The sequence below is a fragment of the Echinops telfairi genome, unplaced genomic scaffold (genome assembly GCF_000313985.2).
Source record: "Echinops telfairi isolate 266 unplaced genomic scaffold, ASM31398v2 ScPeMD7_31;HRSCAF=116, whole genome shotgun sequence".
In the NCBI taxonomy this organism is placed as follows: domain Eukaryota; kingdom Metazoa; phylum Chordata; class Mammalia; order Afrosoricida; family Tenrecidae; genus Echinops; species Echinops telfairi.
The window spans coordinates 5,866,577-5,886,398 of NW_022103928.1; the positions used below are offsets into that span (position 1 = coordinate 5,866,577).

At 42.8% G+C, this 19,822-nt stretch overlaps 1 protein-coding gene, 1 non-coding gene and 1 pseudogene across 3 annotated transcripts in view; 1 reads left to right on the forward strand and 2 right to left on the reverse strand.

The window, feature by feature from the left end:
* The window catches only part of SHQ1 (SHQ1, H/ACA ribonucleoprotein assembly factor), a 146,153-nt gene that overhangs the window by 50,353 nt on the left and 75,978 nt on the right, over positions 1–19,822 (forward strand). The gene's annotated exons all lie outside the window — the stretch shown is intronic.
* LOC115869650 lies at positions 2,166–2,268 on the reverse strand. Its single transcript, XR_004046306.1, has one exon. It is a non-coding gene; the product is annotated as a U6 spliceosomal RNA (small nuclear RNA).
* LOC105978562 lies at positions 5,967–19,733 on the reverse strand (annotated as a pseudogene).

The window sequence follows — 19,822 nt, forward strand, 5'->3', positions numbered from 1 at the left end:
ACCAGACCCGAGAGAGCTGCCTGTGGAGGTGTTCCAGGCTGCAGGTCTCTATGGGAGGAGAAGCTGGTCTTTCTCCCATGAGTTGGAATTAATTCGATGGCAGTGAGCTTGGTTTTTTTAGTTTATGCTGAGAGCGACTGAAAAGTGCACTGGAGAAATTGGGGTGACGCTGGGATCATTCAGGAGGAGTCACCTAACTGAGACGCAGGATATCAGAAAAACTTTCCCCAAAAGTGCACCTACACCCAGGCCTATTGACTATCCAGAAGTCCAAGCTGGAAAGATAAAAAGGTGCTTGCGTAAATGATGAGGGAAATTCCAGGTGCTGAAAAAATCCAGAGTGCCCTTATAGCATCATTGGAACTAGTATTCATTTCCAAGATAATGGCTTTGGAGGATACACCATCCATTTGTGTGACTCAGTTCTGGCACATTGCTTTTTCATTTTTTAAATAATTTTATTTGAGGGCTTGTACAGCTCTTTTCACGAACCATACATATATCCAGTGCATCAAGCACATTTGTACGTATGTTGTCATCATCATTTTCAAAACATTTTCTTTCTACTTGAGCCTTTGGTGTCAGCTCATTTTATCTCCCACTCTCCCCTACCCTTGCTCCCTCATGAACCCTGATAATTTATAAATTATTATGATTTTTTCATGTCTTACACTGACTGATGTCTCCCTTCACCCACTTTTCTATTGTCTGTCCCCCTGGGTTACATGTAGATCATCGTGATCGGTTCCCCCTTTCTCCCCTTGTCCCCCTCCACCTCACCTTCTCCTTCCCCTCCTGGTATCGCTTCTGTCATTATTAGTCCTGAGGGGTTTATCTGTCCTGGATTCCCTGTGTTGTGAGTTCTTATCTGTACCAGTGTACATGCTCTGGTCTAGGTGAATTTGTAAGGTAGAATTGGGGTCATGATAGTGGGGCGGGGGAGGCAATAAAGAACACTAGATGAAAGTTGTATGTTTTGCTGGTGCTATATTGCACCCTTACTGGCTTGTCTATTCCTTGTGACCCTTCTGTAAGGGGACATCTATTAGTCTACAGATAGGTATTGGGTCTCCACTCTGCACCCCACCTCATTCATATTGACAGGATTTTTTGTTCTGGGTCTTTAAAGCCTAATACCTGATCCCATTGACACCTCATGATCACACAGGCTGGTGTGCTTTTTCCATGTGGACTTTGTTGCTTCTCAGCTAGATGGCCACTTGTTTATCTTCAAGCCTTTAAGATACCAGGTGCTATATCTTTTGATTGCTGGCACCATCAACTTTCTTCACCACATTTGCTTAGCATCCATTTTGTCTTCAGCGATCGTGAAAGTGAGCATCACAGAATGCCAGGTTAGTAGAGCAAAGTGTTCTTGCATTAAGGGAGTACTTGAGTAGAGGTCCAATGTCCATCTGCTACCTTGATACTTAACATATAAATTTATGTACAGAGCTCTATTTCCCTTTCGTTATATATAAATATGTTTACATATGTACATGTCTGTATTTAGACCTCAATAAATGCCTTTTGCCTCCTAGTTCTTTCTTCTATTTCCTCTTACTTTCCTCTTGTCCCACTATCATGTTTGGCCTTCATTTGGGTTTCAGTAATTACTCTTAGCTACATTGCCCTTGATCAAGCCCCACCAGGTATTCTGTACCCTCCTTGCTATCAATTTTAGATCACTTGTTGTTGTTCCCTTGTCCCTGGGTTGGTTAATACCCCCTTCCTCCCCCCCCCTCTAGTGTCCTCCCCCCCTCCCCCCCAACCATGGATCCTATTGTTTTCTCCTCTGGATTGTTTATCCCACCTATCTTATCTAGATAGACCAGCAGAGACAAAACACAAAAATAAGACAGAGCAAAGTGAGAAAAGAAAACCAAAAAACCCCAACAACAACAAAATCAACAACAAAAAAAGAAAAGCCTATAACTAGTTCCTGGTCTGCTTGTTGACCTTTAGGAGTTTTGTCCGGTTGAGTCTGATGGGGTGCCACACCCTGGCTCCAAAGTCTATTTTTGTCATTCCCTGGAACTTCATTACTTTGCTCCCCTTGCTCTCTGTTGCGTGCCCTTAGCATTTTGCCCTGGTGTGGTGCGGTCAGATTGAGCACAATACCCTCCCTTTGTCTCCAGTGTTGTCCCCTGTAGTGCTATGGGTCAAAAAATAAGGAATGCTTCATGAATTTGCTTGTCTTCCTTGAGCAGAGGCCATGCTAGTCTTCTCTGTCTCGTTCCAATTTTAATATCTGTGCTGCTGAAGCAAGGACTGGCAAACTGATTTAAAGTCACTTTTAATACTTTGTGGTCACTTCTTACAGTCCCCCACGGGGGAGTCTCCTCATCCTTTGGTCCTGCTATCTGCATGCTGTGGTGCCCACCTGTTAGACTGCAGGGGAAGGAGGAGGAACGAAAGGAGGGTCTTCCTTCTATGGCCAGCTGACTTCCTTGACTTAAAGGGAGAATCACCTTCTTAATTTTATCTTGTCCTGAGTATAACCCATATGCTTCTAGTCACCTTGGTCTTGGGAGAAGTCATGTTTGAAGAAGCTTCTATAACACTTACCCAAACTCTCTGCCACTGAGTCAATGTTGAGTCATAGCAGCCCTGCAAGGGAGGACTGCCTTGTGAGTTTCTGAGCCTGTAACTCTGGGAGGAGAGGGAGAAAGAGCACTGTCTTTTGCTGTGTGGTTTAGAACTGCGTATCTTGTCCTTCACAGCCTGGCATCTAACTACTACACCACCAGGGTGCTATTAAAGTTGACATTCATTATAAAATGTAATCATACCATTTTATTCATCCAGCTGGTGGGACTAGCTATGTTTTGTTTTGGATGGACCGTGGATTATGAGCCAACAGAACATCCACCATTGAGAAATCTGCCTTCTCAAACAGTGGGACTCAGTGGCTCTGTTGCTTCACATGTTATTTCTTCTTGCCTTCCACTCAAGATCCTTCCGGAATTACTGATGTTACCTTGAAAATTCAATCTACTGCAAATGCCTGGCTGTTACAGCTGGAAGAGTAGCCAGTTACACATGACAATTAATCCCTTGTTTTAAATCATGCTAGATTATCTGGGCATTATTCATAGACGGAAAGAGTGGGAATGTAGTTGTGACTGTCCTGTTACATAATGGCTACCTGATGGCAAACCGTCAAATGGTGACAACTCACCTATGTAGGCAGGGTCACATGTGTGCAAAGGACAATGCGTTTCTTTTTATTCTGGGAAATAATCTAGTTCTCTAGATTTTTATTTGAAAGGTAATCAGTTCTATGATTATACAACCAAAAGTAAATTTGATTGCCTTGATTTACATGTTAATCAATTACTCAAACAGTTTTATTTAGTAGGTTAGAAATTAAACTTAGGCTTTTCATCATTATCAATCTTACAAGAAGTTTCCTTTTCAGCTGTGCTCAGATAACAACAGTAAACTGGAGGTCTGTCAGCGGGAAAGGAGCCTGGGCATGCTGTTAGTCCTGTGCAGTGTGTCCAGTGGCGAACAGGGCTGGGACACAGGGCTGGGATTCACGCCAGCAGCAGTGGGTGAGAAGTCTGAGTGTGGCTTGTAGCCTGTGTTTGTGCAGGTGGATGGCACAGGGATGTCGTTAATGGCACTGACGAGTCTTATTTGTTTGCGCACCGCGGGGCGCCCTCCCCCCCCACACACACACACATTGTAGTTGGGATAGATTCCATTTGGCATGTAATGCTTTCCAAGAATGAATTTGTGCCTACTTATAATTCAAAATGCAACCACAGTGGCCACACTTTTATTTTAAAGGTCAGTATAGCGCTTTCCTAGTTGAAAGTAATGAATCACTCTCTCCCAAAGAAATAATTGGTCTTAAATTCAACAAGTTTCCAAAACCAAAGTAAAAATGCTTCTGGATCTGTAAGATATTTTATCAGAGCTGCTTGACTAAGATCTGCATTTTCAACAAGCCGTGAGTTTGCTTCACACTAGCTTGTACAAGAATTTATTTCGTAGCCCTTGGGCTATTTTTCATTTTGTCTTCCTTTTCTACCCACCTCCCTCCGTCAGAAGAGGCTGCACAATTATCTCTCACTGTTGCTGTATTCAAACTCCTTCAAGGTTAGGAAGCCCTGCGTGTCCCTATTTCTATTCTAGTGCTTAGCCAAGACCTTGCACATGGAATTGCTGTCCCTGGAGCAAGTCTCCTGGGGCATATGAATGTAACAACCCCCCCCCCCCTTTTTTTTTCCCTATAGTTTGTCTTGTAAGCAACTTTCACACCCTCTGCTTGTTCCAGTCTTTGGAGAAGACCGGGTAGACGCCCTTGTGGAAGGGTCACTTACCATTGAAAATGAACAAGAAAGGGGTAGAGAGAGCAACTTTTCCTAAAATAGCTTCAGAAGTTTTCTTCTATTTAGAAATGACATAGTTTAATACCTAGTTTTACATTTTTTATACTATGCACCAAGTTTGTTTTTATACTAATAGCCACATTTCATTGATTTTTATAAAGGCATCCCTCACACAGTTTCTATATTCTTGTTTAACTTTGTTTCTTTTTTTTTTTTATAACATTTTATTAGGGGCTCATACAAACTGTTATCGCAATCCATACATACATCAATTGTGTAAAGCGCATTTGTACATCATTCTCAAAACATTTTCTCTCCACTTAAACCCCCGACATTAGGTCCTCATTTTTCCCCTCCCTCCCTAACTTTGTTTCTTATAAGACGGGATACATGATACATATTTTGTCCTTTGAGATCTTCATTGGAAATGGGTGAGAAATAATCTTTTTTTTAAACAGTTCTACTGGAATATAATCCACATATCATACAATTTAGTAGTACAATCACATAAAGAAGAGGTATGCAGTCATCACCACAATCAGTTTTAGAACATTTTCTTTATTCTTGTACTCATCTTGTACTCATTATTAGCTCCCCATTTCCCCCAAACACCCATGCCATACCAAGGAACCATTAATCCAGTTACTGTCTCTGTAGATTTACCTATCCTGGATTTTATATACAGAAAAACCTTAAAAACGAAAAAGCAACAAACAAAAAACCCTAAAAACTAGCAACAATACAAAGTAAAGCACATAAAAACCTCAATCAAAAAGAATAAAATATTAAAAACTAGAACAAATTTAAAATAGATCATAAGGGACATCAAATGATACAGTGTTAAACTAACCTAACTGCATGTGTTCAGTGTGGTTGACTGGAGAAACAAATCCAGTGATACTCATATGTTTAAAAGAGAGTTTTATTTCGTGAAGTAATTACATACCCAGAAAGCGTCCCAGCCCAGTCCAACTCAAGTCCACAAGTCCAGTACTAATCCGTAAGTCCCTCTTCAGATTCATGCAGCCACATGCAATGATCCTAAATGCAGGAAGATCACAAGCCAGTGGGTGCAGGATCATTGAAAACATGGCAGGGCACTTGCAACTCTCAGGGTGGCCACCAGACCCCTAGCAAGCAGGAAGAAGGAGTGGCAGATAAGGAGAAGGTAACCAGGGTACTCCTTATGAGAGGACCACACCTGTAAGGACACAGCATCAGGCTGTGACCTGATTGACTGGCCTGACCCCTTCCCTAGCCAGAAGTGTCTAGTTGATATGAAATCATCTAAGTACTGCATATTACACTGCATCTGCAATGATCCTCTTTTCAGTGCATTGTGCATGAGTGCAAGGCTATTCACATTGCTGGTCCTTGGTCAGAGGGGATTCACCAGAGGCTTACTCCATGTGATAGCCCCTGATTTATTTGTTTATTATTATATTTTATTTTTTTTGAAGAATAAGGAAGTCTTTTAATTTGTTTCACATATTGAAGTAACCCACAACGGCTGAGATGTACATTCCCAAATAACTTTTCTTTCTCATTTACATCCAAAAGATTAGTAAATCCCGAAGAATTCCTGCAATCACTACATGGAGCAGACTGTATCAGTATTTCAATAATTTATTCCAACCCATTTCTTCTTTTATACTCTAAAACATCTTCATTATGTTGCTTGATGAGATAGGCTCACAGGAAGACTGTGGTGCCCAAGGTCAACCCAACTTTCTGCCAACCAGGTTTGCTATTTATTGACTCCTGAATGTAGAACTTCGACTTTGCTGAAAGACTGCTCGGAGCCGGGCCGGGGTCAGCAGCTGGGAGAAAGGGCGCAGGACCACGGCCGGCGCCAACTTGCCAACTTCCCTGTATTTATTTTTCAAATTGATAGAACTTTTATATAGGTCAAAAGGGAGATCAAATGATACTGCATTTTAACCTAGCTATGTCTACCATAATTGACTTTATAATGCTGTCTGTCTGATAACAGGGCTATTCCCATCCCTGAACTATGATGGATTTTGGGCTTCCACTGTCATCCATAGCCCTCTGCAAACTAGATGTTTACAATTTAAGCTCTGAAAGCATTCCCTCCATTGGATTTGGATTTTATTATTTATAATCCTTGGGTCACATAAGCTGATGTGCTTCTTCCATGTATACTTAGTTATTGCTCCACTTCGATGGCTGCTTGTTTGAAGACAAGTCATTAAGACCTCAGATGCTATTCCTTTTGATAGCGATGCACCATGTATTTTCTTCACCATACTTTACTGTAGCACCCATGTCTTCAGTGATGGTGGTGGTGGTGGTGGTGGTGGTGTGTGTGTGGGGGAGGAGGGGCAGGGAGGGAGCATTAAGCAGAGCTCTGTCATAACTGTTCTTAGCTTGGTGCTAGAATTAAGTTCAAGCCCCAAATCCAAAGAATCCTATTTCAATCGACTGTCCAGTCTTACCAACCCCAGCTGCTCTGGACTGACCACTACCTGTGTGCCAGCAGTAGGCTTGGTTCTTTAGAGGCATGTTCTCTTTTCATGTACTTTGCCATCCTGAGCAGTCAGTGTTAGTACTCCATCTTACAGAGAGATCTCTTACAGAGAGAATTAACATAGAAGTTAATTCACTTGCCCAAGGTCAGACAGCCAGTAGCTGATGGAGCCTGGCTTTGACTGCAGGTCTGTATGACCAAAAGCCACTGCTACTATAAGTATTGAAATAGTTACAGATGGAATTTCATGATGTCTGTGATTGGCTTGAAAATAAAATATGGAAGGTTGTGGGAAAGTCTGTAGGATGCAAACGAACACGGTTGGCCACAAGTTGATAGTTGCTAAAGCCGAGTGATGAAAACATGAGAGAATTATACTGTTCTCACTTATTTTTAGATATGTTGTAAAACACTTTGAATAAAGTTTCACTAGGAAAAACCAAAACAACTATGTTATATTTCTGTGTTCCAAATTTAATATTACTCATCATCTTGTGGAAAACATTGTAATTTTTGTTCTGTCAGTTGTATGAAACATTTTTTGGGGGAGGGGGGCCTCATAAAAAATAGACACTTGAAATTAGTTTTATTCTGTTTTGTTTTCTTTTTAAAAAATCATTTTATTGGGGGCTCATACAACTCTTATCACAATCCATACATAATCCATCGTGTCAAACACATTTATACATTTGTTGCCATCATCATTTTCAAAGCATTTTCTTTCTACTTGTGTGGTATCAGCTCCTCATTTTTCTCTTCCCTCCCTCATGAACCCTTGATAATTTATAAATTATTATTATTTTTTCATGTCTTACACTGACCGATGATGTCTCCCTTCACCTACTTTTCTGTTGTCCATCCCCCATGGAGGGGGTTATATGTAGATCATTGTGATTGGTTCCCCCTTTCTACCCTCACCTTCCCCTTACCTTCCTGGCATCTCTCTCTCAATATTGGTCCTGAGGGGTTTGTCTGTCCTGGATTCCCTGTGTTTCCAGCTCTTACCTGTACCCGTGTACATGTTCTGGTCTAGCCAGATTTGAAGGTAGAATTGGGGCCATGATAGCGGAGGGGGGGCATTAAAGAACTAGAGGAACTAGAGGAGACATTAAAGGACTGTTCCAACCGTGCTACACTGCACCCTGACTGGCTTGTCTCTTCCTTGTGACCCTTCTGTAAGGGGATGTCCATTAGTTTACAGAAGGGCTTTGGGTCTCCACTCCGTCCTCCACCTCATTCACAATAATATATTTTGTTCTGGGTCTTTCATGCTTGATACCTGATCATATCGACACCTCATGATCACACAGGCTGGTGTGCTTCTTCCTTATGGGCTTTGTTGTTTCTCAGCTAGATGGAAGCTTGTTTATCTTCAAGCCTTTAAGACCCCAGATGCTATATCTTTTGGTAGCTGGGCACCATCAGCTTTCCTTACTAAGTTTGTTTAGCACCCATTTTGTCTTCAGTGATTGTGTCAGAAAGGTGAGCATCACAGAATGCCAGGTTTTTAGAACAAAGTGTTCTTGCGTTGAGGGAGTACTTGAGTAGAGGCCCAATGTCTGTCTGCAACCTTAATACCTAACCTATAAATATATGTACATAAATCTATTTCCCTATCATTATATATAAATATATTTACATGTGTACATTGCTGTATTTAGACCTCTATAAATGCCCCTTGCTTCCTAGTTCTTTCCTCTATTTCCTTTAGACTTCTAGTCCCACTATCATGTTCAGCCTTCATTCGGGTTTCAGTAATTCCTCTCGACTACATTGCCCTCGATCGTGCCCTACTTGGCATCCTACACCCTCCTTACCATTGATTTTAGATCTCTTGTTGTTCCCTTGTCCCTGGGTTTGTTAACACCCACTTCCTTTAGCCTCACCCCGCCCCCCCACACCTCTAGTGTCCCCTGGAACCATAGGTCCCGTCGTTTTTCTCCTCCGGTTTGTTTATGTGCCTGTCTGATCTAGATAAACATGCTGAGAAAATAATAAGCACAAAAACAAGGCAGAGCAAAACAAAACAATGAAAGAAAAGCAAAAAGCCAAACAACAACAACAAAAGAAAAGGCTATAAATAGTTGAAGGTCTGTTTGTTGACCTTTGGGAGTGTTTCCAGTCGAGTCTGATGGGGTACTATGCCCTGGCCCCAGGGTCTATTTTTGGTGTTCCTCAGGAACTTCATTGCTTTGCTTCCCTTGCTGCTCTGTTGCATGCCCTTAGTGTTTTGCCCTGGAGTGGTGGGGTCAGATCGGGTACAATTTCTGCACTGTGCCTCCAGTGTTGTCCCTCGAAGCACTATGGGTCAGTTATGGATGTTGTGTCTCGTCGGCCTTATAGTCCTCTGTCTGCATTGGCTGCTCTGAGCAAGAATATTGTCTTCTGGGCTTGGTCGGGCAGGATGTGTTCCATTCTCTTTCCTTCCCTCTTCATTTGCTCCTGTGTGCTCTGATCAGACATGCCCCTCTTCCTGAGCTGTAGCTTCAGTGCTGTCCTCTGAAGTGAATTCTTCTGGGGGAAGGGGGGTGTTCACCTCGTTGGGATTGGGGTCAGCCCTGCAGACCTTTCTATTGGTTCCCTGCTTCATGCCTGTATGTTGTATTCATGTCTTGGCACATCGGATGGAAGTGTGGTCCCTCTCTCCCTCTCCTGTTTTCCTATTAAGGCTAATAGAAACCCAACTTTCTATAGACATTTGAAGTCTTATGAGTAGCAGATAGATGGAAGGCCCTGATAGAAGAAGTAGCCTTCAGGAGACTAGTTACTGTCACTGATTAAAAACTGGTTTGACTTAAGGTCATTAATAGCAAGGTTGTTGGTTCAAACCCACCAGCTGCTCTTCAGGAGAAAAATGAGGCAGTGTGCTACTATAAAGATTTATAGTTTCTGAAACCCCATATGGGGTTTTTATGAGTTGGAATTGACTTGATGTAGTGGTTTGGATGTGTAAGCAATGATAAATACTGTGGTTTGTGTCGAGTTCAGGTATGAGAGGAGGATTATAGGAAGCAGGATTTCTTGAGAGTGGGAGGGGCTGGATTTTAGAGAAGCTACAGTGTTGTGCTAAAGAAATTGGGTCTTGTTCAGTGAGGAGCCACCAAGAGTTTGATGTTGAGGAATGATAAATTTGTGAAGTCAGATTAACCTGACAGTAGCCAGTAGGAAAGATTCATTGAAGAGGATGAGTTAGAGACTGGGAGAAGAGAGGCGACTATTATTCCTGCCTGAGGCCAGGTGCCCGCACACAGGCAATAGATTGAAATAAGCAGGGATACAGAGGAGACACGTGGGCAGATGCCTTCCAGGGTGTGGGGTCGGACCAAGTAATAGAGTCTGGTGGCCCTGGGACCACTTTTCTGTGATGACAATGAGAGCCACACAATCAGTACTTTTAGAGTTTACAACATGCTTACAGGTTCATTGTCTTTTAATTCTCACAGCAACTGAGCATGCCCTTTCAGTTTACACAGGTGGGCCGATTCAGGTTAAATTCCCAAGGGCTAGGAGGTGACTAAAGGAAGAGTCTGGCCATACAGCTGTTCCGCAAGGGTACTGTTATAATCATTACACTGTGTGCTTTGTAGAGAAACTGGCTAAGGGCGGCACACATTATTTAGATGCTTTTTTTTTTTCCTTTTAAAAATGATCTTTCATTGGCCTTTTAGGATTTGGGACCAGAATTCCAAGATCTTAATTTTATTATTAAAAAATTCATATAGTCTTCCATGTAAATTGGGAACTCTGGTGGCATATAGTGTTATGTGTTGGGCTGTGATCCACACAGTCGGTAGTTTGAAACTACCAGCAGCCCTGAGGGAGAAACAGTTACCGGCTCGGAAGCCCTAAGGCTTCTTCACAGTAGCCGTGAGTCAGCATTGACTCGATGGCAGTGAGTCCCCACCCCCGATATCTATTAAATTTATACATAGTTAACGATAGCTAATCATTTTTAGTGAATTGTATTTACACTGGAGCCTTGGTGTTGCTGTGGGGTACTTATTGGACTGCTAACCACAAGGTTTCTGGTTCAAAGCTCCCAGCTACTCTGTGGGAGAAGACTGTCTATGCCCATAAAAATTTACAACCTTGCAAACCCGATATAGAGTTGCTATGGGCGGGAATTGACTTGACGATGGTGGTTTTTGCATTGAGTAGGTGCGAATAGCTGGATGGTGCACATAGCCAAGCAGTTGAGTACTAGTTAGTGCTCTATTGAGAGGTTGGCAGTTCTGGCCCATGCAGAGATACCTCAGAAGACAGATATGATCTGCTTCCTAAGGACCTCAACCTTGGAATCCCTAGGGAATAGTTCTCCTCTGTACGCACAGTGCCACCATGAGTCAGGACTGACTGATGGCAACAAGTGTACTATTTGAACAACTGTCATTCCACACCCACCTGGCAGCACCATGCTTCCATAAAGATTGTAGCCAAGAAAATTTATGAGGCAGTTCTATTCTGTAATTCATGGGTTCTCCATGAGTCAGAATGGAGTTGATGGCAGTCTTCTCTCAGTGTCTGAGGGGAATTGGTTCCAGACCCCCACCCCCACCCCCACTTCCTGCCGATACAGAAGTCTATAGATGCTCAGGTTCCTTTTATAAAACAGCCTAGCATTTGCATATAACCCACAAACATCCTCTTGTGTACTTAAATCATCTCTAGATTACTTATAAGGGCTAATACAGGATGCATACGATATCTGTAGTGTCTCAGCCTTCCTCCTAGCCTTTGAGGGAGAGTTTTGACCACTCCTTAGGAGCCATTTCCTCACAGAAACAAGGGGCGTATGTAACACAAGTGGAGCGTGAACAATGCCTAGTTAGCAAACCACAAAACCAAACTCACTGCCATTGAGCCGATGCCTACTCATGGTGACCCTGTAGGGCGCGGTAGAACTGCCCTGTGGATTCCTGAGCCGGTGACCTTTTCAGGAGTGGACAGCTACAGCAGGGGTGCCGTCGCTACACCACTTCCCCTGTGTGTGGCTTCAATATCGTGCTCTGCACATGGCGACTTTTGGGAACTTTCTGGAATACCCCCACCCCCGAATATTTTTTATCTGGTTGGCTGAATCTGCGGCTGCAGAGAGCCAGCTACATTGCTGAAAATGAAGAGAAGCGTATTCAGTTCTCCCATGAGGTGGAATCCTTCAGCTGTGAGCAAGTCCTGTCACTGTAGTACAGTGAGGAGGATTTCAGAAGGGCCTGGGGCCTTCATCTCCTGCCTTGTCATTCTCAGTGTTTCACATCACTGGAAGGGGCACTGAAGTCAGGTAGAATGTTTTGAGTTCTCTTTTGATGAAGTCAAATGAGGTACCTTAGCACATACTTATACTATTTCTTCTTTGTACTTCATTCACAGTTTTTGTTTGCTGATGAGAAACTGAACGGGTTCTAATGAATTGATCAGAACTATTAACATTATGCATTGTCTATTGAGGAAAAACTGTGTAATAGTCTTATTTAAAACAAAAAGCTTTCCTTTAAATTGAACTTCATCGATGAGACACATGCTGTATATTCTTAAGGTAGAAAGTTTGAATCGAAATCTTACCCATAGAATTGTGTGATGTATTAGATGTCTATGGCTTAAAAAAAATCTCGTAGACTTAGATTGCAGCTCTTTTCTTTTTAAAAACTATTATTAAAGTATCATTTTATTGGGGAACTCTTAAGCTCTTATAACAATCCACATATCAATTGTATCAAAAACATTTGTACATAGGTTGCCATCATCATTTTCAAAACATTTTCTTTCTGCTTGAGCCCTTGGTATCAGCAACTCTTTTTCACCACCCCTCCCACCCACCCTCGTGGACCCCTGATAAATTATAAATTATTATTTTCATATCTTACACCGTGTGCTGTCTCCCTTCGCCCACCTTCCTGTTGCTCTTCTCCTGTGTGGGGAGAGGTGTACGATTGCAGCTGTTTTCAAGAGCTTTCCCCAGGCATCTCCAGCTCTAATCTTCCTAAGTTCGTGCTGGCTGTGTAGATGGGTGAGCTTTATGTGCTACCTTGAACTGAGATGCCTCACTTCTCAGCTGTCTGAAGAAATGGAAACTAGTCCTGCTGCCCTGATGTCATTCTAATGACATCGGGCCATGTGTTTCCAAACAAAAGCAGCCACTGTTTTGACAAGGGACTGGAGGAGGAGGAAGGGAGAGTTACTCTCAAGGCTGTCCTCTTGAACCAGCAAATCGTAATGGTTTGTTAGAGCAAAAGAGGCAAACAGCAGCCTTGGGCTGAACTCATTAATGGAACTTTTGATGGTATGGTGATGTCAGAAAACTGGTACAAAGAAAAAAAGAAAACAAACACTGGGAAAGAGGTGAAAAACGCACAGAGAGTTGGCACAGCTGCGTTCTTTTTGGGCCTTAGTGTAACAGGTGAAGGGAGCAAGCGCTGTGTTCCACATGTCACAACCCTGTAGCTTACAGTACAGCTCTAGATCTCAAAGATTGTTTACTAGCACATTGGAACCAGCCACTTTGGCTGGGCCAGATTGTATGTCAACAGCCAGTCTGTATTACACAGGATCACAATTTGCCAGACACTATTCTAGAGCAAAGAGAAAGAGATGATGAGAAAGGATTCCCATCCAAGAGTCCACCTTCCTCAGCGGTCAAGGCCAATGCTGGATTGATTGCACAGTGGACATGAGTCAGGTGTTCTAATTTCAGGCCCCAGCTCTCAGTCCTGGCCATCTTCTTCATATCCCCAAGCTTCACTTCACTTCTCTGTTTATGAGCTGAGGAGGAATGTACGTGGCTCAGGGGTTAAGTTAGATAACATACAGACTTCAAGTTAAGGGAATTTCCCCATGAACATTTTTGAAGATCCCTTGTGAATAAAGCACTTGGTGCAGAGTAAGTGGGTAGCTACTAACTATTATAATAGAAAGGCACCAGGCAGTGACTCCTCCTCTTCGTGACCCTGTAGGACAGGGTAGAACTGCCCCTGTGCATTTCTGAGACTGTAACCTTTTACCATCTTTCTCCTGTGGAGTTGTTGGGTGTTTGGAGCAGCTTACCTTGTGGTTAACAGTCCAATTCATATCCCACTAAGCAACCAGGGTTCCTATAGAGCCACTGTGTTTCGGAATCCACTCAATGGCAGTGATTTTGAGTTTTGAGCTTGATGCAGCTGAAGAAATACTAACCCAGCTTCCGAGAAGTTGGAGTCTGGTTGCTGGAGGAAGCAATGCCTGATGGGAGGTTTGAGTGGTATAAAGTAGGGGTTGGATTGGGGATTGTATCTTTTGGGCAGAGGTTTGCTCTGTATTAAGTTTGTTATCTATATTAATGTTAATAACAGGCTATTTTAAAAATTGATGCAGTGCTATAAATGTGTGCTCAAAATAGTTCCTACTGTACACTGGTACAGATAGGAACTGGAAACACAGGGAATCCAGGGCGGATGATCCCTTTAGGACCAGTGGTGTGAGTGGTGATATTGGGAGGGTAGAGGGAGGGTTGGTTGGAAAGGGGGAACCTATTACAAGGATCTACATGTGACCTCCTCCCTGGGGGATGGACAACAGAAAAGTGGGCAAAGGGAGATGTCGGACAGAGCAAGGTATGACAAAATAATAATTTATAAATTATCAAGGGCTCATGAGAGAGAGGGGAGCGGAGAGGGGGCCGGATGAGGACCTGATGCCAGGGGCTTAAGTGGAGAGGAAATGTTTTGAGAATGATGAGGGCAATGAATGTACAACTGTGCTTTACACAACTGATGTATGTATGGATTGTGATAAGTTATATATAAAAAATGGTTCCTGCTTCAAATAGGTGTTTCCTATTACAGTTCAAGACTGTAAGAGGTTAAGTGGCCCTCGAGAAATTTTGGAAGAGAAAGCATATTCACTGCTAAATTGAATGTATGTGTGTGCTGCTTCCTCAGAGCCTTGCACTGGGGCAAACTAGTGCATTTTGATTCTGTAAATTTTGATGAATTTAAACGTCTTTCTACCCTACCCCTTGAACTAATATTAATTTATAAGGTATCACTTCTGATCATATAATCTCATCAAAGTTTTAATATTCTAGCCAAGATATCTACTAAGTTATGTTTTTTAAGATGATAACAATGTTGGCTTATGCTTTACCAATAAAAGACCAAGCAGTGTTCACTTTGGGGTATTTTGAATACCCGCCTCTTTACCTTTTGTTGACTTCTTGTCTTGTGTAGCTCAAACCTGTAGCGGGCAGAACTCGATATCCAGAGAACTAAAACCCTGAGCAGCTATCCTTTCGCAAAGGTGAAGAGAGCGAGCACGTTATATCACTGCCCTGTGCTGGTTTATCACCAGCAAGAACACCCACTATTCTTACAGTCTCCTAGAAATGGGGGCCACTGCCCAAGTGCTTCCGACCGTGATGTGGTCTGCTAGTGAGGGCTTGTTGCTCAGCCTGGTTTGCTAATAGGATGATTTTCGAACAGCCAATTGATTCTAGTTTAGAACAGCTCAATCTTATCTTTGTCTTAAGAGGTATTTGCCAAGATGCCACATCTGTCTAGTGCAGGCAAGCACACTGTTCTTGATTTACCTTTCAAGAAAAGTTAGGTGCAAGTGGTTTATTTTACCTAAGTACATACATCACTGGGTGGTGCTAGTGGTTTGCGATCAGATGCTCACCTAAAAGTTGGTGGTGTGAGCCCGCAAGCTACTGCTGCTCAAGAAAGGCCTGGCAGTCTGCTTCCACAAGCATTACACCCAAGAATACGCAGTCCAGCTGTGCGACTGCTCCGCATGGACGGGGTCACGGGGGCTGGAGTCAGCTTCATGACTGCAAGTCTGAAGGGAAGCCAGAAAAGGAGTCAGCTTCTGTGTGACTAGAGGTTGTATTAAATACCGTTTACTTTGTCCCTCCTTGTACCTGTCATTCATATTTCCTTTACGTGATGGACATTGGACAGTCATTTCCCCCTGAGCTAAAATCTTCCTGGCATGTGCCCTTCACAGGCAGGACGCTAGCTTTCCAGTGCCTTTGTGAGTGACTGGGAGAGCTTTGAAAAAAGACACCTTTTTCCATGGACAGTTAGATCATAGAGAATCCCTCACTCTGGGACTGAACATCCTAGAGAGGCTCTAACCTGTTAGCCCTTCCTGCAGTGAAAATAGTTACCGTGGTTACGGTGCAGGGAGCTTCTCCTTGTCTAGTCCCCCCACTGTTCATGTTCCACCAGGCCGTTCACTGCCTGAAATTGGCCACTTTTCTGCAGTGCCTTTGAGCAGAAATAAGTCTTGGATTTAGTTTTATGCCCTTATGATACGTGAAGAGCCTTCAACTGGATGCAGTCCCTCGGGAGCCAGGTCCTTTGAGGCCGCTGGTCTTGTGACAGCCGGAAGCACTGTTAAGATAAGTGCAAGATAAGTGCTTGACAACCCGATTGAGCTGTCAGTACAGTGAGCCTGGGGGAGAAAGGCTTGGGCTCTGAGTCTCTAGCCTGTGATGTGGTAATCATCTGTGGTGATTTACTCAGAACAAAAGAGATCACATAGGACCTGCGGGTAACAACCCAAATCTTGGGGAAGGGTAGTTTGAATGTATTTTTTGTTCTATCTTGTCAACTGCCAGTTTTGCCAGATTTGTCACATAGTGTACTGTGAAAGTCGTTTGAATGAGGCTTACAATTAAAACAACTTTGGAGGAAATCTCCGGACTTTTCCTTTCAAAACTGCCTGTTGTTAGGTGTCACGGGGATCCGCACTGCACACCACACGGAAGCATCGTGCAGTCCCGAGCACGCCGACAGTTGTTCTGATGCCCGACCCCCTTGTTGCAGCTGCGGTATCAGGTGTCTTCTGGAGACCCTTCCTTTTTCCGCCGCGCTGAAGGCCATCCTCTACTTATCAAACTCGATGTCCTTCACCAGGACTGGGCTCCTTACCACGTGTCCAAAGTGTGGAAATGAAGTCTCACCATCTTCGCCTCTAAGGAGCATTCTGACCCTGTTTCTTCCGAGACAGACTCGTTTGTCCTTTTAGCAGTCTGTGGTACTTTCAGTATTCTTCTCTGGCACCATAATCCAGATGCTGCATCGACTCTTCTTCAGTCTTGCTTATTCAGTGTCCAACTCTCACAAGCATATGAGGGATTGAAAATACCGTGGCTTGAGTCAGGTTCCCCTTAGTTCTCCTAGTAACATGTAGCATCCTTGCTTTTCACTACTCTCAAGAGGCCTTGTGCAGCAGATTTACCTAATGCAACACGTCTTTTGATCTTTTGACTGCTGCTTCCATAAGCATTGATTTTGGATCCAAGCAAGACAAGATCCTTGACAGCTTCATCTTTTTCTCCATTTATCATGATGTTACCTATTGACACAGTTGTAAGAATCTGTGCCTTCTTTACTTTGAATTGGAATCCACACCGAAGGCTGCAATCCTTGATCTTCTTCAGCTGGTGCTTCAAACCTTCTCACTTGCAGCAAGCAAGGTGTATCATCTGCATATGACAGGTTGTTAGTAAGCCTTCCTCCAATCCTGATAGCACATTCTTCCAAACTGCCTTGCATATGATTTTTTAAAAATTAATTCATCTAAATATTGCTAACATTCACTTGTCAAAATTTAAGGATTGGCTACATATGTATGCCTTAACTTTTTGTTAAACAAAAACAATGCTTATTATAGACAATTTGGAAATAGAGTAATTGCCAAGAAGAATGAATAGCCAATTGTAATTTCACATGTAATGTCTGGCATATGTCAGGCACTCATGTGAGGGGGCTTCAAAAAGTAAATTGGAGAATCTCATTTTTCTGTTCCTGTTTCTATGAACTTTTGCTGCCCCTTCAAAAATGTTCAGTAAATGCTATTAATATCATTTGCATGTGTGTAAGTTTAGTATTTGTTGTTTTTTCCCCTCATGTATGTGGTATTTTTTTTTTTAAAGAAAATTGTTCAATAAAATGACTATAAATTGGTGAAAAGAAAACGGATTATTTTCCATGGACAGTTAGATCATAGAGAATCCCTAACTCTGGGACTGAACATCCTAGAGAGGCTGTAACCTATTAGCCCTTCCTGCAGTGAAAATAGTTACCGTGGTTACAGTGCAGGGAGCGTCTCCTTGTCTAGTCCTCCCAGTGTTCATGTTCCACCAGGCCGTTCACTGCCTGAAATTGGCCACTTTTCTGCAGTGCCTTTGAGCAGAAATAAGTCTTGGATTTAAGCCTTAGCTGTGTTTTATGTCCATATGATACATAAACCTTCCTCTAGTTCACAATAAGTAAAAAGAAAAAGGAAATAGCTTGAAATATGCAAATATACTTTAATCCTTTAAAAATAAACAAACATTTGCTGCTTGATGTTTCTTTTTGCACTATAGTTTTGTGATAGTAGGAAAAATTGGTTTGCCCATGGTCCTTAGTGATAGCGCAGCCTCACCGTTAGGTTTTTCTGCTCAATGAATCTCCACAAATATGTTTGCACTGGACCCTCACAAAGGAGAGGGCTTCAGAAAGTTCATGGACAAATGGAATTAAAATAATGGAATTTGTCCACAAATTTGTTGAAGTTCCTTGTAGTATGTGCCTTAATTAACTCCATATAGTTTTTCATTTAAAAAAAATATGTCTTCTATCGATTGCTACTACCAACGCCTGAGTTTAGGCCTTGACCTCAGTCCTGGTTGGTTGCCTTAGTGCCCCCTCCTCCCCGCCTTTTGCGGTCTGACCTGTACCAGACTCACCTGCTCATTCTCCCTAATTCCCTACATGAGCCATCTGCTCAGCCAAATGGCTTTCCTCTTTACCCCCAAACCTACCGTTTTGAGGGCCCTCTGTTCCTTTACATACTGCTCTCCTGCTGGGCGTACATAGCCCTTCTACACTCACTGGTTTACTGGCTTTGAGGCTCAGCTCCAAGACCTGTGTTTTCTGTTAGCCTGCCTTGCTTATGTGAATAAGATTTGTGGGCTTGAGAAATAGGATTCTGGGGAGTCACTCTATGGAGATGTTAATAGGTGGTGATAAATGAATAGTCTGTCTGTCTTTTGAAGAGCTATGGTTAACTTCTAAAACTTTAAGTTGATGGTTATCAAACAACTAAGCTCCTTCCCTTCTCATCTACACCCACACACAGAGAGAGGAAAGGAGGGATGGGGGGATGGAGGGGAAGAGACAGACAGACTGACAAAACCCTGACAATTTTCTTCAATGTTGCTATTAAAACTAAAAAACAAAAAAAACCCTCTTACAAGTTAATGTTGGTTCTCCTTTATTTCCCCCCTTTTGGATAACCTGCCTAACTTGCTTTCATCAATTCTGTGAATTTTGATCATATTTCCACTTCCTATCTCAAGCTCTGCCTTCAGTATTAACCCAAACCAGGGGCTTTTGAGGTGGTTTTGACTCATGGCAACCCCGTGTCTGCGTGGAACCATGCTCTACAGAAGGATTCATGATTGTTTTTGTTTTTTTCAGAAATAGATTACTGAGACTTTTTCTGGGTGCCTCTGGGTGGACTTGAACTTTACATCCGAGAGGAGTAGGTGTTTGCTCCATCCTGGGACTCTGGCCTTCAGCATTACTGATGTAATCAAAAGATGCCCTGCGGGGAGCATTAACCCTACTCCTTTGACATACTTCACCCACCTGGGCCACGGTGCTAAGTCACAGCTCTGACCGTGACTTAACAAAGTGCAGTTGACCTCTTGTAATTTTTAGACCTTCAAGAATCAATTCCATGGCACTGAGTGAGTGAAGTAATATTTATTTTCTTTAACCAGCCTATTCTGACCAATCTAGTAGCAAAGTTTTTAGTGTTATTTCCTCCTTCTGCATAGGAGGAAGGCTCATAGTTTTAAAAAAGACATGTTCCCTGCTTTCAAGGGCTTACTTTGTACTCACGTCTTGAATAATCAGCGCTGTGATATAGACATGCATGGTAGATAACCAGTGGAAACCGCCAGACCAGAATTTAGATACGGCTCCCTGCCCCCGCCCCCCCAGTTCCTTGGCATCATGGGTGTGCC